The 18,142-nt window shown below is 37.5% G+C and overlaps 1 long non-coding RNA gene across 1 annotated transcript; it reads right to left on the bottom strand.

Moving 5' to 3' along the window:
- Window positions 1-390: 390 nt before the first annotated feature.
- LOC108525045 (uncharacterized) lies at window positions 391-15,074 on the bottom strand. The gene is made up of 3 exons (XR_001884205.1): window positions 14,984-15,074; window positions 3,074-3,145; window positions 391-574 (listed from the first exon to the last, which is right to left on the bottom strand). It is a non-coding gene; the product is annotated as an uncharacterized LOC108525045 (long non-coding RNA).
- Between the last annotated feature and the right edge of the window lie 3,068 nt (window positions 15,075-18,142).

Below are 18,142 nucleotides of genomic sequence, written 5' to 3'. Positions count from 1 at the left end.
AATGCATCATAATAAGGCAAAACCTTCTTTTGTATCAATTGCTATAAAATCTGGAAAATGGAAAAAGTGCATAGCTTGTGTGGCTCTATTTTGGCAAGTATTCTATTTTACATGCTTTTTAGACTTTATTAAATAAATTGGATGATTATTCCTTAATAACAAAAATCTCATTATCGCCTCCTGGAAATTATCATGGTACTGAAAAAATCTTTTTTTATATGGAATGTAAACTGTTAGATTAATCAGATTCCCTTTTATCTGAAAACCATGTGCCCAGCAATGTAATGGAAACAATAGATGTTATTCTGATTTAGTGAAACTTTGGCTTCAGATAGGACATATTTATTAGCAAAAGGTAGAATGTCAGCTGGATTATAACTATTTGCTTTATCTTCTGTAATAGAACACCACTATGAGATTCCAGATCAGATATGTAGACTTGAATGGTGGAGAAAATCTCTGCATGGCCCAAAATGCCTTCCTCAATAAGTTCAATGGTACTATGTTTGTCTCCAACTCAATCTGAAATGTCTTCCGTTAGTTCCAACTGTGGGTTAGAGCTGCAGTTCCCTGACTGCAGAAACAGCAAAATTTACCAAACATTTTCAGTAACATATGCACAGCAGAATTATAAAACAATAACATTAAAGTTAAACCAGGCAAAACTACCATCTACTAAAACCAACATTTCATTACAGAAAGGTCATTTTAACAACAAAAATAGAAAAAAAACATGAGCCTAGAAGCAGTCCCTTAAAGTGATTAAATTTAGTCTCATGAAACTTGTTACAATGGTCATTATTTCCCTCTTCTTTTGTAGGTTGGATTAAAGCTTCGCCATAGTTACTAAGATTTGGAAATCATTCTCCAACGCCGTAAAAGTGGGAATATGGTCTCCCACTGCCTATTATTCAGCCGTATATTTGCTATGTGGAAAGAAAGAGAGTGTGCTCAGGGATTCCTTCAGGCTCTTCCCATTAGAACATCAGCATGAATTCATTTATGAGTTGACCTTATTGCTGTGTAAGAAAACATAGAACACCTGACCATGAGGGGATCAAATATTGAGCAGTATAATTTAGAATTGAGAAAGATATCATTGGCAAATGTCACTGACATGTTTTAGGAGGCTAACCGTGAAAGATAACAGGCCACTTCGAGGGCAAGGCTGTGAGCAGGTGAGGGGCCACCTGGAGAGCTCTGGGGAGAATGACTTTGGGGTAGGATGGATGTGGAGCATAGTTTCCACTGTCCCTCCACAGAACTCGGCTTCTTCCCAATCACAATGGCTTCAGGAAGAACCATCTCTCCTTATGACTGTTTCATCCTTAGAATAAGATATCAAAAAAAAAAACAAAAACCAATGAGTTTAGAGGCAGGACATCTGGAATGATGGAATGAGGAGTCCATCAGATCCTCTCCCCACCAAAACAACCATTTAACTGGAATTAGAAACTATAAAAATCAATTATTTAAAGTTCATGAAAGTTTTCTTAAGGATATACAGCAAATGGTGAAACACTTATTTTTAAAAATCTTCTAAATATTAGTTAAGAACAGTGACAGCTTGCAGTGTTTGAAACACAACTCTCTTCCCCACCACAGGTCAATGTTACAGAGGCTCTACGTGGGCGTTCCACTAAAGGTGGGTACAGCCAAGAAGATAGAGTCTCTCTGCACCCCCAGCTCCTAGCTTAGGGCTATGGTTACACCATGGGGATGGAAAGTCCATAGGGCTTTTCATCCCCACCTGCCCCATGTTGCAGACAGGCATGACCAAGAGGACACGATCTTGCTTTCCTCACCTAGCCTCTGCTTGTATGGTAGAAGCTCTACCCTAGGTGCCAGGCCCCCAGTAGTCTCTACCCCAGTTTGCTTGCAGTACAGAAGTTTATCAATAGGAGCAATCAGAGAAAACCAAAAGCTACCACACTCCCCAAGCAACCACCCTTAGTGCAGGGATTGTTATTCCAGGAGAAGCAGGTAGCTATCCCTGCCCCCAGTTTCTGCATGGTAGCTCAGAAGTACTGCTCAGTAAATATGCTACCTAAAAAAGAAGAGAGTATGCCTGAACAGAATCTGGAGAGACCTAAATAAATGGAGAAGTATATTATGTTCATGGATTAGAAGACACAGTAACGAAAGATGCCCTTTCATTTGAAATTGATTTACAAATTCAGTGCAATTTCAATAATATTCCAAGGAGGTCTTTCAAAGAAATTGGTGTGTGTGTGTGTGTGTGTCCGTGCATGCACATATAAATCTTATAATGACATTTTTACAATTACATATATGCATATATATGTATATGTTTAAATGCAAAGAATCTGAAAGAGCTAAAACAATGTTCTATAAAAGGAACAGAGTTTGAGTATTGAGTATTTACACTATCTGATTTTAAGATTTACTATAATGTTAGGGTAAACAAGAGAGGGTAGTATTGATATAATGATGACAAAATAGATCACTAGAATGGAATAGAGTCTAAAGTAGACTCACACATACATGGTCAATTTATTTTTGAGCAAGATAATTAGACCTTTCAATGGGGTAAAGAAAGTCATTTATATGCTGGAATATCTATATGAAAAATAGTGAACCCTAATCTCTAGATCCTCCACACAAAAATAACTAATTCTAGATGAATTATAAACCTAAATATAAAAGCTAGAATCAGAAATCTTCTAAAAAAAATTGTAAGACACTATCCTTGCAATCTCAGAATGTGCAAACATTTCTTAGAACTAACACTAAAAGCATTAATAATAAAAAATTATAAATTGGAAATCATAAAAACTAAAATTTCATTTCTAAAAGATGTTAAGACAATAAATTGTTAAGTCATATATTAGAAAACAATATTGCAATGCATATAACTGACAAATGACTTGCATCCAAAATACACAAAGAACTCTTAGAAATCTATAAAAAGACAAACAACCCAACAAAGATAAAAGAGATTTAACAGACATTTAACAAAAGAAAGTACATGAAGAACAAATGAATAAAATATCACATCATTAGTCCAATAAATAAAAACTAAAACCATAGTGAAATACCATACTACACTTACCAGAATGGTTACAGTAAAACAATTGGTAATGTCAAGTGTTGCTTAAGATGTGGACCACTATCATAGATATTGCTGAAGGGAATATAAAATGGACACTTTGCTTAGTATTTTTATACAAAGATAAACACAGATCTGCACCTCTCAGTAATTTAATTGTTAAATATGTACCCAAAACAAATGAAATATTTATCCACAAAAAGACTGGAACAAGAATATCCATTCTACTGTAGTTATATTCAAAGTAGCCAAAAACTAGCAGCAATCAAAATGCCTATCAACAGGAGAATAGATTACTACATCTTGGTTTGTTCATACAATGGAATACCACTTGCTAATAAAAAGGAATTTGCTGTTTTTGTTTATTTAGTTATTTATTTATCTTTTATTTTTGAGATGGAGTCTCATTCTGTCACTTAGGCTGGAGTGCAGTAGAGTGATCTTGGCTCATTGCAACCTCCACCTCCTGGGGTTCAGGCAAATCTCTTGCCTCAGCCTCCCAAGTAGCTGGGACTACAAGTGTGTACCACTACACCTATCTAATTTTTGTAGTTTTAATAGAGACAGAGTTTTGCCATGTTGGCCAGGCTGTTCTCAAACTCCTGACCTCAAGTGATCTGCTGGCCTCGGGCTCCCAAAGTGCTGAGATTACAGGCATGAGCCACTGCACCCAGCTATTTACTTTTTTAATTGGCAAGTGAAAGTTGTATATATTTATGGTACACAACGTGCTTTTATATATGTGTACATTGTGAAATGGCTAAATAAAACTATTTCACATATGCATTACCTCTCATACTTAGTTTTTTTGTGATGAGAATACTTAAAATCTACTCTCTTAGAAATTTTTGAATATACAATATCTTGTTATTAACTACAGTCCCCATGATGTACATAGATCTCATAAACTTATTCCTTCTATCTAATTGAAATTTTGTGTCCTTGACCAACATCTCCCCAATACTTCCATTCCCCAGCCTCTGGTAACCACCATTTTACTCTGTTTCTCTAAGTTCAACATTTTTGCCATTTACCTATGTTTTTAATCATGAGGTTTTTGCCTTTCTGTGCCAGACTTATTTCGCTTGACATAATGTCGCCTAGGTGTGTGCATGTTGTGGCAAATGACAGGACTTTTTTAAGGCTGAATAGTATTTTGTTGTATATATATACCACATTTTCTTTATTCATTTATTCACTGATGCACACTTAAGATTGATTCCACATCTTGACTATTGTGAATCGTACTGCAAATAACATGGAAGAGTGGATATCTCTTCAACATTCTGATTTCAATACTTTCGGATGTATACCCAGTAGTGGAATTGCTGGATCATAAAGTAATTCTATTTTTAATTTTTGAGAAACCTCCATACTGTTTTCCATAATGGCTCTAATAATTTACATTCCCACCATCATCAATGTACATGGGTTCCATTTTCTCCACATCCTCACCAACACTTATCTTTTACCTTTTTGATAACAGCCATTCTAACAGGTGTGAGGTGATACTCCTTGTGGTTTTAATTTGCATTTCTCTGATGATTAGTGATTTAGAGCATTTTAAAATACACAGACTATCCCAAGGTAATCCAGTAACTAAATAACTAAACACCAAGTCAACTGAGGTGACATTAAGGCACAGAATCTGAAATGGCCTCAGATAAAAGGGATTGAATTGTTGGAGTAAATAGAAAATGTAGTTGAAAATATGGATGCCATAATGTAATGAGACGTGAACTTAGGGATCTAGATCTTGTCTGCCATTGAATGCCTAGCACCTAACAAGGTGTTTAGTCCACAATAGAAGCTCAATAAATGTTAGTTAAGGATAGGTTGAATGAATTACTGTTTTTCACAGAAACATCATTCCTGAAGAGACCTTAAAAGGGTCAGGTCAACTTTTCAATCATTACAGCAAATTTTCTAACTTGCTTCCTCTTCTATACGATAGATTTCACAAAATTAAGACAGTAACAATGCTTCCCCTTAGTCTTATTTTCTTCGAGGCTACATGCCCTCTTCAACTGATTTTGCTAATACATCATTTTTAAATAGTAAATAATTTTGCTTGCACTACCCTGGATAATCTCTGCATCTTTTAAAATAGAGCACCAGGCCGGGCGCGGTGGCTCAAGCCTGTAATCCCAGCACTTTGGGAGGCCGAGACGGGCGGATCACGAGGTCAGGAGATCGAGACCATCCTGGCTAACACGGTGAAACCCCGTCTCTACTAAAAAACACACACACACACAAAAACTAGCCGGACAACGTGGCGGCGCCTGTAGTCCCAGCTACCCGGGTGAGGCAGGGAGAACTGGCGCTGAAACCGGGAGCCCCCCCGGAGGCTTGCAGTGAGCTGAGATCCGGCCACAGCACTCCAGCCTGGGTTGACAGGGAGCGAGCTCCGCTCTCAAAAAAAAAAAAAAAAAAAAAAAAAAAATAATTAGAGCACCAAAATTTAACTGAACTATAATTTTGTAGAATTGCAAATCTGCTGAAGGAGGACGTGGGAAGTTATTATATTTTTAAAACCTGAATACTTTTATTCTATTTATTCTATCTATAAACAGAGTTGATATTTTCCTCCCATTTCTAAAACATGCTATTTCAGTATATGGTCATTGGAAAAAAAAGATTGGTAGCTGTCCTTTAAAATCCATCCTTTCCTTTTAATGGTAATAAAATCGTCATCTCGTAATACATAATTGCTTAGCTAGATCACATTTCTGAACTTTTCTTGCAGTTATTTGTGGCAATATGACTATGTTCTCACTAATGAAATGTGAACACAAGGGTTGTAGACCATTTCTGGACTCAGAAACAAAGTCTTCAGAGCTGTGTCTTCTCTTCCCTCCTCCCACTGGCTCGGGTCCAGATGTAATGACTGAGCTTCAACCACACAGAAAATGGTAATGGTAGTAGGGATGACAGAGCAGAAAACAGGAAAGAGCGTGGGCCCTGAATGACTTTAGAGGGTAGAGTTTTCCCATTAACCTGAACTTCCCACCTTAGAATTGTTGTGTATGAGAAAAACGAACATCCATATTCTTTAAGTCATTATATTTTGAGATCAGCTGGAATCCATTGTTTAGCTAGCTGATTTTACTAGCCAACCAATAAGCATCTCGTATGTTTTCTCTCATGCACTGCTATTAAGACACAGCTGGTTTATACTAAATTTATTTAGTATAGCATACCATAGCATAGCATAAAAAACATGCGTCAAAGTCTACTACTACCCACATCTCAAATTCAGACGATGAAAAAGACACTTAAAGTTAAGTAAATGACCAATTTAATATCACCAGGTCCTTGCAATACATACTGCTTTAAATATTAACCTTAAAGAAGGGTATAGATATGCACTGTGTTCTTCAAGAAACATGACTGATAATTGGATATGGGTTATACATCCTGGATCTAGGCTTAAACATACCTAATCTGGTAGACATTGATGTTATTCTGCAGGACAGTTTCTATAAAATGGTGTGGGAAAAATATGTTGGATTTGAGATTTGTATGAGATAAGTAAGAACAGTCAGTGAGCATGGACTATTTTTGTCTAAGACATTTAACAATGCACCTTATAGTAAGATAAGCACAGGTTTCTAATCCACTCTCAGAACTTTACCAAAATGATTAACATTTATTCTGAAAACTCTAGAGCAGAGGCCTTAACAAAAGAAGAGTTTTTGGTTGACAAAGTACGAATGGAGCCAGGACAAATGGAAAAAGGAAGATGCAGTGTGCCTGTTTACGAAATATTATTTTACTTAACATTGCTACTCTGCCCTCTGTAAATGCTGTATTTTTGTTTGTATAGTCTATGCTGTATTGCTAGTTTAATGCCTGGCACATTGTAGGTGCTCAATACTTATTTGCTGAAAACAAATAATTGAATATTTATTTGTAACATCCAAGAGTGTAGCAAACAAAAAATAATTTCTATCCAATGCATTGACATACCGCAGGCCTAGAGAGACCTCTTTCATAGTCAAGGGAAATGATTATGCAAGATGGCTTTCAGACTGCCAAGAAAGAAGGATATTCAGAATAGGAGAAAAAATAAGGAAGGACTGGAAAAATTCTGTGTGAAAGTTGGACTTTATGATATAAAAAATAAAAAGTTGTGACAGGTACAGATTAAAAGAGACTTGGCTGAGAAGGAAGCATCACACAGCAGAGAGAAAGTGGAACGTTCATGTTACCATTAAGATGGGTACTGAGTGATGACTCATGAACCCATACAGCAAAAACCCATCAGACGTATGAGGAAGTTGTCAAAGATACAAAATAGTAGTGAGAAATGTAAATGCCTCTCTCAGTCTGACAGAGGTCAGCTTCGACTGCAGGTGTCCAGAGCCCATCCTGTTTCCCAGTATGTTTCCTGCTGCCTTCATTACACCTAGCACTAAACAGAGAGTCAATTATTATCCGTTGAACGATAAAACGAAGCAAATAAACAGTGAAAAAGGAAGAAAGGAAATACGAGAGGGAGGGAGGAAGAAGGGAGAGTGGGAAGGAAAAAAAGGTGAATTATCACCATTTCATTATATAGAAGAATAAAATAATACAACCAATAAGGTTGAACCAAGATATTTCTATTTATTTCAATCTCTGTACAGTCTCATTTAAATATTTATGAATACCATGTATTATGCCACAAAATGTTTGATGAATGCCCCAAAAGCAGTAGATTTAAGTCAGGAAAAAACCATTCTCCCACATAACTGAATGAAAAAGAATTCAAACTATAATTATAGAAAGTGTAGAAATTAATAAGGATGATATATTGCTGAAAATGGATAACACTATCCTCAAAACTCATTAAAAATATTAAAAACTTTCATTTATAAACAAAATTACATACATATGGACAACTAAATAGTCAAATCAAGACGCTGAAGGAAAACAAAATAAACCTGGCATCATAAGGGAAGACATATAAATTTAATACAAATAATTTTAAATTGAATAATAGCTTGTTAGTAAAAATATTCAGTCTTAAGATATTAACAAAATCATTTTTCTTCACGTATAATCAAGAAATAAAAAGCTTTCAAATTCACACAGAATTAGGATTAAGAAGACATAAAAATAGGCATTGGTGAGATTAATAAAATAAGAACATAACATATATAATTCTGTGGGAATTAAATTTATTGGTTAAACATTAATTACCAAAAGAGACTAAAAGTGATATAGTAGGCTTAGCTCTGGCCTAAAGTTTTCAAAGAAAGAAAAGTATTTTCCAATAGAGATAGAAAGCCCGAGTTATTAAATGGGCAATATCTTTCACACTTTCAATAAACAGCTTCCACACTTGATATAGAAAATATTCCAGAATCACTAAACATATGGAAAAATAGATTACGGGGAATTAAAGCAAATACAAAAAATTACAGGCTAATATCACTTATCAAGACAGACAGAGCACTGCCAGCCAAGTTCAGCAGACTATGCATAGAATTTATTCCAGACATTCAGGAGTGCTTTATAATCAGAAAATCCCCCCACATTGATCATTGTATTAATAAGTGAAAAGGGTAAACTATTTTACCATGATAAATGACCAAAAACTGCTGCATAAAATTTAACATCCCTAAATTTGGGATGCACTGATGCTTCTTTTACATAACAAAGCCATTTCAGATCAACAGATAATATGCTATTGTATGAAGCAACATCATAAGAATTTTATTAAAAGTTATGAATAAGTTCATAATGCCTGTTTTATCACTATTATGTTATACTGCATGTTTGATTGTCTAATAATGTAATAAGACATGAAAAGGAAAAATAAAGAATTGAAGAAAGGCAGAATTATTATTCCCTGATGATATAACAGCCTAAGAAATGAAGAGTCAACCAAAATCACCTAAAAGTATTAATACCAATAAAACAATACCAACAATTATAAAATAATCAATTAGAAAATTACCAGGAAATCAAACCACAAAAATATTGAAAATATACATCTATATATAAAGAAACTTAAAATTGGGAAACTCTTATAGGCAAAAGGTAAAGAATAAAATTATTAAAGAAATGCCTACAAGAGACTTGACTATATCAAAAGACACAGTGAACAAAATTCATTATCAAGAGAGAAAATGAGCAAAATATTTTTATGTAGGACAAAAACTTAATAGACATAATATGTAAATATGTTATAAATTAATACAAAACAAATTCTTCAGTTTTAAAAGTGAAGAAAAGGCAGCAACTGACAATTCAAAAGGTGAAACAAAATGGTCTACAAGCAGGTGATTATGAAAAGTTTTTAAAACATACATTCAGTTTGACCTTATAATTTCCCTTTGAATGATTTGCACCCAGGAGTTAATTTAAAATGTGCCAAAGATTTGGTCACCAGAATTTTATACTCAAAGCTCTTAGTAAAACTGAAAATTAGTAACAAGTAAATTTCCAATATTAAAGGATCAAATAAAATAAATGATGCACATCCTGTTCATGAGAAGTACATCATAAAAGATTTTCAAGATTTAGTTAGTCAATTAGATCACTCGGACACAGGAAGGGGAACATCACACACCAGGTCCTATTGTGGGGAGGCGGGGGGGAGGGATAGCACTAGGAGATATACCTAATGTAAATGACGAGTTAATGGGCGCATGTATACATATGTAACAAACCTGCACGTTGTTCACATATACCCTACAACTTAAAGTATTAAAAAAAAAAAGATTTAGTAAAAAAGCAAATTGCACAACGTTCCATACAGCATTAGTCCATCTTTGTAATACTGAAATCTTCACAGGCCTATATATTTGAAGCAGAATAAAGTATCAGCAGCGATTATCTTTGGACTTAAATGACTTTACATTTTTTCTTTATTATTTTCTAGTTTTTCTACAATTAACTTCTAGTAGTTTCATAATAAAAGTATTTTTACTTATGTTTTAAAATATGCATATGTGTATATTAACATTAAAGTAAAGATGTCACGACAAGGAAATATGAGATAAATAACACTGTTACCAAAAATAGAACAGAAAAAAATGAAAAAAAAAATGTGAGCAAGAATAAAATCATAGTCTGATACCTGGGGAACAAAAACGATTACATAAAGAATCTGTGTCTTGGTAAACGGGTAAGAATTTTGAAAATAAAGTATTATCCTTATAGAGAATAACTGATCCACTATGGCTGCCAACAAAACTTAAATTCTTTGAGAACTCAAAACTATACCCGTTTCATCTAAATAATTTTAATTCTTTTATGCTTTAAAAAGCTGTTTTTAAGGCGCGGGCGACGGTGGCTCAAAGCCTGTAATCCCAGCACGTTTGGGTGAGTCCGGAGACGGGTGATCCGAAGTCAGGAGGATCGAGACGCCTCCTGGCTAACCCTGGTGAAACCGTCTCTAGGGGTAGAAAAATACAAAAAACCTAGCCGGCGAGTGGCGGGCGCTGTGAGTCCCAGACTACTCGGGGAGCTAGCAGGAGAATGGCGTGAACCCGGGAGCGGAGCTTGCAGTGAGCTGAGATCTGGCCAACTGCACTCCAGCCCTGGCGACAAGAGCGAGACTCCGTCTGCAAAAAAAAAAAAAAAAAAAAAAAAAAAAGTCTTTTTTAATATATAAAAAGTAATCTCTAATATTCCAGTCTTTTCAAATTCATTTCATTGTGTTCTTTTGGACACATTTCAAAGCTTCTCAGAAAGGGATGTCTGAATGTTATGCAAACGACTTCACGTAAACAAGGATACCCAGTGCTTCTTCCATGGCCTGTGAACATAGCACCACAACATTCCTCGACCTCCAGTGTTGTGGGCCTCTTGAGTTAGATAGGAAGTTGCTTCTAGAAGCACAGGCTCTAGTAGCACAAGCTCCAGAATCCACTTCCTGGGTATGAATCTCAGCTCTGTTTCTGATTTGCTGTGGAAGCTTGGTGAGCTGACTCACTGCATCTTGCCTCTCCTGAGTTATAAGAACCTATCACCACACCCAACACATCAGAAGTCATAACTATTACGAATTCATATTCACTTCGTAGTCTTAGGCTGGGTCTGAGTAGATGCTGCCATAGATATTTTACTACAGTTTTCCATCTTATAGTTGTTTTAATCCCCAACTCAAGATCATTATGATTTATAAGTTTGTTCAGGGTGTTCGTTTTCCTTGGAGAGTGCCTGCATCAGCAAAAGTAATGAGCATTTTTCTTCATCCTAGTAAATGCTAAACAGTACTAGCCCCAACTGGGCACCATCTTTCTATCCTTGCCTGCGATCAACTTAAGCCAATAATGTGTCAATAAGGATATCTTCAGCTTCATGAAAGAAAACCCTAACACAAGTTGGCTTAAACAGAAAAGTAATTTACTTTCTTATATGGCAAGAGGCTTCAAGGGTCTGCAGTGCCGGCTGATGGGGCAGCACGGTGGGGAACTGAAGGGCTTGGGTTTACTTCATCTCCCTGCTCTGCAGTGCTCGGCAGGCCTGCTTTGTCCCAGGCTCACCCTGATGGCCAGAGCAGTTGAGTCACATGTGAACAAGATAGCATCCAGGAAAAGAAAGCAATTATATTCTATTTTATGAACTCGGGAGCAAGGAAACTCTTCTTCAACCCCCTATCAGAGAGAAGTTCCACTAGCTAGACCAAAATGGCATGACCATCTCTAAATCAAGACTAAGAAAGGTACCAGGTGTCCAACGATTGGTGTAGCCTAGTCAGGATTCACCGCAGCAGCTGCAAAAGGACGTGGATGAGCTTCCCCTGAAACTCATGGAGAAGCACAGACACGGCCACAGAATTGGGAGTCTGTACACAGAAGAAAGGAAGGGAAGGCATGGATGTGGAGCTGGCAGCCAGCAGTGGCTGCTGCAATTGGCTCATGGACGGTTTATTGACCATAACTTTATTTTTTTAAAGTTCAGTTAGCTAGCTAATGGATGAGCTAAGGGGAGCAGATCAGGTCCAACACTTGGCTATTCACTTAACATGAATATTAAGTTCAAGAGAGACAATCTCTTAGTAATTACATAATGTTGGAGAAAAATGCCCATAAAACTCAAAAGCATGCCTTGTCACCTAATTAATTTCAAAATTCTGTTTAATTTTCTGGGTGACTTTCTCATCCAGTTCTTTGAAAAATGTATATTATATAAATGCATAAACACACACCTATAATTAAATGGTATATGTGTTAAACATATTAACTTATGTATTATAGATATGTTTTCATTTCTATATAATTTAATATATATTATGTGCATAAATATATATTAATGTGTATAGTTTAAAAATCAAATTTAGATTCGTTTAACACTATTAGAATAAAATAAATGCATATGAAATGACACAGAGGCATCTTTGCCCATGGAAAGAGATACGATTACTTCAATGTTGTAATAAATGTTTGCTCACCACTGGGAAATGTAATAGAGAAGGAATAGTCTCCACCTTATGGGGCTTATCTGTTAGCAGTTTTCAAAGTTACAGGCTCTATTTACACTCCAAAGTTTTTATTTGCATTAATGAAAAAAGATTCACCCTCAAAATTTATTTTAGCTAATCAGAAATCCCCATGGCTTGGTTTTCTTGATGAATATCTGAAAAGAACAAGTTAAGAATGTTAAGAAACTCAAACCTCAAATACAGAAACTTAGAATGGTATAAAAATAATTACCAACTCAACACTGATGTCATTAGAACACAAAAAAATGAAGGTTGTAATAGCTTTTAACAAATTATTTCTATATTACTCATGTCACCACAGCCCCTTGAAGCCTCTCATATGAGAGAATAAATATTACAGGAGTATGCATGGGGAAATAGAAGAGTTTGTGATAAATTAATATATTAAGAAATATCCTTTAAGCTATAAAACTCACACTGAAACTCTCTGTACAAGATACAGGTTCCTTTTTCTCAGGTTCTCTCTTTATACTATGAGCCCCCAATAAAAGTAAATGTCAGGAATGAGAAACAGATCTAGATTGAAAAATAGAAATGAACACTAAATAGTCTTTAGATGAAAGCTAAAATTCAAATAATAACTATTACAGGCCGGGCGAGGTGGCTCAAGCCTGTAATCCCAGCACTTTGGGAGGCCGAGACGGGCGGATCACGAGGTCAGGAGATTGAGACCATCCTGGCTAACACGGTGAAACCCCGTCTCTACTAAAAAAATACAAAATCTAGCCGGGCGAGGTGGTGGGCGCCTGTAGTCCCAGCTACTCCGGAGGCTGAGGCAGGAGAATGGCGTAAACCCGTGAGGCGGAGCTTGCAGTGAGCTGAGATCTGGCCACTGCACTCCAGCCCGGGCTACAGAGCCCCTTACAATTTCTAAATTTAGTAATATCTGCAGGAATCTATTTCTCACATGTACTAGGAAAAGAGACTTGCTGTTATGCTACACCACAGTGTTTGTTTTAAGAACAACATTGTCCTCTGCTATGGACTTTAAGAGTTAACAAATAAATGAACACTGCTTATCTTCAAATTACACACCACTCAGCATGTGGCATCCATGTATCAGAGCCTTACCTGATAGATACTGGTAAGCAAGAGGACATGGGCTTCATCTTTCAGGGAAAAAATCAGCAAAAATCAGAGTTGGCTGAGCCAGCCACTTGCCCCTCTCTGTCCCTGTTGCCACTGACCTGCCTCCAGTCTTAGAAACATGATATTTAAACATTATCGCACTGAATAACTCACATAGTACAAAAATGCATGTTCCAAGAGTTGCTTGAATGACTCTTCTGTAGATTTTTTTTTACACAAATTGTTTTTTCTTTCAGGTAAATTTACAGCAGTCAATCCTATATTAAACCTGGCTGATCAATTTTAATGAAATGACCTAAGTCATAATAACTTTTTTTAATTTAAAAAAACCCTCTTTCATATCACAACAACAAGGAAGTATTTATTTGCCTTAGGTCCTAGCCTCCACCTGCTCCTAAATAAAGAAAACATGGTGCAATAATAGTGACATTTTTAATTGTGCTGTTTTCCTTTAAAATCCTGGTTTGTATATCATGCTTAGACGAGGTCAAAACAAGTGTCCCCATGTGATGTGCTAACCTGGGGCCCCAGAGCTTGGCAGGTATTATACAAAGGGTGGAGAAAAAAAAATCATGACAAAGAAGATTATTACAGCCTAGAGCATGGAGACTACGGGTTTATCATTCTTTATTTTTTCATCATAAATCAAATTACTTTAAACTCCCCCCTTGACCCTGTCCTACCATGGAGCTAGTCACCCACTGCTTACCTTCCTGCTCCACTGCTTGGAAGACCACTTCAGACCTGATGCTTTCCCTACCTAACCCTCCAGACCTGACAACCTGACGTTTAACATCCCATTTTCCTCTAAGTTCCCTTTTGAAGGTTATCGGTGATGTGCTAGTCTCCAATTTCAAATGCTTCATGTAACCCTTACTTCACTTCCTTCCTCTGAAGAATCTGACCATGCCATCTGCCCAGTAAACCCACATGCACAAGAGTGGCCTTAAAACTCTTTTCTGCTTGGGACCAATGATATCGTACACACAAACCTAGTTCACCTTCTATGTCTGTGCCCACCGTTTTTAGGTGCAATGCAGATGTTTACACTCTAAACATGAAAATAACAGCTTCCTACCCTGAGAGGCAGGAACAAGCATGGTGATAAGCAAGTGTGCTTAACCCGTCGTCCTGGAGTCAGGACAGAAGCCCGTGACCTTCATGGTGCGTCTGTGTGTTAGAAAGAGACCTCCGAGATCGTGCCACTGCACTCCGGCCTGGGCGACAGAGCGAGACTCCGTCAAAAAAAAGAAAAAGGAAAAGAAAAAGAAAGAAGCCTCCGGCAGCACAGAGATTGCCTCAGACACTCACAGAACTAGAGTCAAAGAGAAGGGTGAGAAGGCCTGGAAATTCTCGAGCAGGAAATGGCAAAGGCACACTCAAACCTGTCCTTTATGAAGTTCAGAAGTGAAGAGCCGCGGATAGAAATGAGAGCTCCTGGGAACAGGGTGGAATCAGAGAATCTGCTGCTGACCGGATGTGGGAGGTGGGGAGGCCGGAAGAGGAAGAGGATCATCCACTTCCAGGTTTCTCCCTTGGACCACTTTCACTGAGACGGGAATCCAGGGACTTCTGCTTCGTTTCGGGTGAGGTTATGGGTTTGGGGAAGAAAGCACTGCCGTGTGCGGCCTTCTTCCGGGGCCTTCCTCCTGCAGGCCTTGCCAGCCCTGTGGGACGACACTTTCCATCTCCTCTCTTCCACGCTCCAGCCCTGTTCTGAACTGTGGAATGCCTCCATCAGCACAACAGAAAGGGAAGAGAGCAGAATGGAAAATCAATGAAAGGCAAGGGCATGGAAAAGTGCAAGGGATACTGACGGATGAAAATGCTTATAGTCACAGAGAAACCGTGAGAAGGAATCAAAAGCAAAAACAAAGCCTTTCAGGGAGGAGAAGGAGGCCTTCATAGAAAGAGTGGAAGTAAAAATTGGAAACGCTGTTGGAACCAGCCCCTGGTACGGGTGGCATGGGGCCTTTTCCCACCAGCTTGGTGCTCTGATTACCCTTCCTGGCTCCAGTTTTCAATGACTGCATACCAAGGAGCCCTGGGAAGGACTGTTCACCCTCTCTTGGATTTCGTGACGTATATTGTGGTTATTTTGGATCTTCACGATAGCTGAATCAGCCTTTTAAATGGTAAGTAGCGTTTGAAAAGCAAGTGGGAGTCATTTTAGATCTGGATAAGCTTAACTGTGATCTGAATTTAATACATATTCTTAATTACTTTCCAGACTTGAAATTAGGTGACTAGTTTGCTAACCATTTTCCCTGTGTTCCCAATATCTTCAACTTACCAGAGTCACATAAACATTCATCTCCAAACTTCAATAAATATTGTGATTGTTATTAAAAGGAAAACTACTGGACCTTGGTAATAAGAACCACAATCTGCATTTTAATTTTATTTCCATATAATCAGTGATACTTTAAGTTGTGTTCAGTGGCCTCCAAATTTCAAGTCTGGGGTAACAATTAGGTTATGGGTGCAGCATACTTTCGTTTAGGGTTCAATAGGAGTTTCGTAAGATTTATTTCAATGTTCTTTTTTCCCCCTCTGGGCAATAAGACCTGCTGCTCTGGATTTTAAAACAACAAAGATTGATCTTAAACTCATTTCCATAAATATGCTGGGCACATAGGAAGCACTACAATGCATGCCATTCGTGGTTGAAATGTAGCAGCTAAGTCCAAGGAGCAGTCGACGCTTATTGTGAAATTTCCCATGAATACTTAAGCTGCAACGGGGCAGCTTCTTCAAAAAAGACTTTGGTCAACAGATTTGTACTGAAATAAACTTCATGAGTTGACATGAACTTAATTAAAAAGTGATAAATCTCCCTTGCCTCATCTATCAGCTATTTAAAAAAGAGAGAAACTTCAGGGCCTTGCTATGTAAGTCACACTCGTTGACACTTACAAACACAATTTTCATGATCTGTTTTACATCTGAGGAATGTGGAGCCCATGTATTTTTCCTCAAGAAAATGTTAACTGATTCTTCACGTATTATTTTTCGACATTTATATTGTTCTTCAGTTCTGGGGAAGATATTGCTGATGAGTTAATGTTGGGTTTACATTATTTTAGTTGGATGTTTGTTCTCTTCCCTATAGTAAATAAATCAATATGACTTGAAATGCCTAAATTCCAAAGTCAAGTCCCTGCCTCATTGCAAAGATTAACATGCTAAGGGCCTTGATGACTATGGATGGACACCTCTAGCCCTCTAAAATACATCTTAAGTGGGGAGAATCTCCCTAAGGACACTGATACCCTGCTTAGTTATGCAAATACTAACACAGGAAGTTCATTACCCAAAGCTGAGAAGACTCCAGAATGCAGACTGCATTGTGTGAGTGGCTTTACGCAGTAGCTAACTTTTCCTTCCTATGGTTTTCATGAGGGTGGAAGGGATGGCATGGTGCAAAGAATGATACTTACGTTGTAGACACTGAAACCAGTCTTGGCCCTGGCCTCATGCTCTTAGGGTTGGCATCAAATGTTGAGAAGCAGGTAGAGGTGAGATCTTGCAATTCCCCTCTTTGCCCACATCAGCTTCCTGTGGTTTTCACCCCTTTGAACGGGCAGGTCCGATTCAGGATCTCTTCTTGGGATTTCACTTTCTAAGTCTCCTCTGCAGGACACAGAAAATGCTCAGGCCTTCCCCGTGTGACTCTTAGGGCATCCACCTACAGCACTGTTTACCATGCATTTCCCTCGAAATTTCTAGGAAAGTTTTTTAAAGAAGGAAGAAAAAAAGTCTTTACCACTTTCAAGTGCTTGCTCTTGCAAATGAGAGCCATGGATTTCAAGACCAGATTTTGGACCTCAAAGTCAAGAAGCTGAATCTGGGCCGGGCGCGGTGGCTCAAGCCTGTAATCCCAGCACTTTAGGAGGCCGAGACGGGTGGATCATGAGGTCAGGAGATCGAGACCATCCTGGCTAACACGGTGAAACCCCGTCTCTACTAAAAAATACAAAAAACTAGCCGGGCGTGGTGGTGGGCGCCTGTAGTCCCAGCTGCTCGGGAGGCTGAGGCAGGAGAATGGCATGAACCCGGGAGGCGGAGCTTGCAGTGAGCTGAGATCCGGCCACTGCACTCCAGCCTGGGTGACAGAGCGAGACCGAGACTCCGTCTCAAAAAAAAAAAAAAAAAAAAAAAAAAAAAAAAAAAAAAAAAGAAGCTGAATCTGAGTTCTACTGGATCTTTATGTGATCCTATTTCTATAAAAAATATATCTATCTCCTGTAGCTTTAATGAAGGAAAAGATCAGAATAAGTGGAATTACATTTTATAAAAGTTAATTATAAAAAGACATATTACATATATTTCAAAATATTATCGTATTACAAGTAAATGTACATTTAAGAAAGTAAGATGTTGATGAATATAATTTAAACTCAGACAACTATGAATTCCCAAGTAAAACACAAATAGTTTTGTATAAATCAAGAATCTTCTCAGCCATTGCCTTTTCCCTTTGCTTTAACTGAAATCTATTTTTTGTTTGTTTGTTTGTTTTGCTTTTTTTTTTTTTTTTTTTT

This window comes from Rhinopithecus bieti, unplaced genomic scaffold, assembly GCF_001698545.2.
Source record: "Rhinopithecus bieti isolate Rb0 unplaced genomic scaffold, ASM169854v2 scaffold_84002, whole genome shotgun sequence".
Classification (NCBI taxonomy): Eukaryota; Metazoa; Chordata; class Mammalia; order Primates; family Cercopithecidae; genus Rhinopithecus; species Rhinopithecus bieti.
The sequence above is the reverse complement of the archived record's forward strand: the minus strand, read 5'-3'. Positions and strand labels throughout refer to the sequence as shown.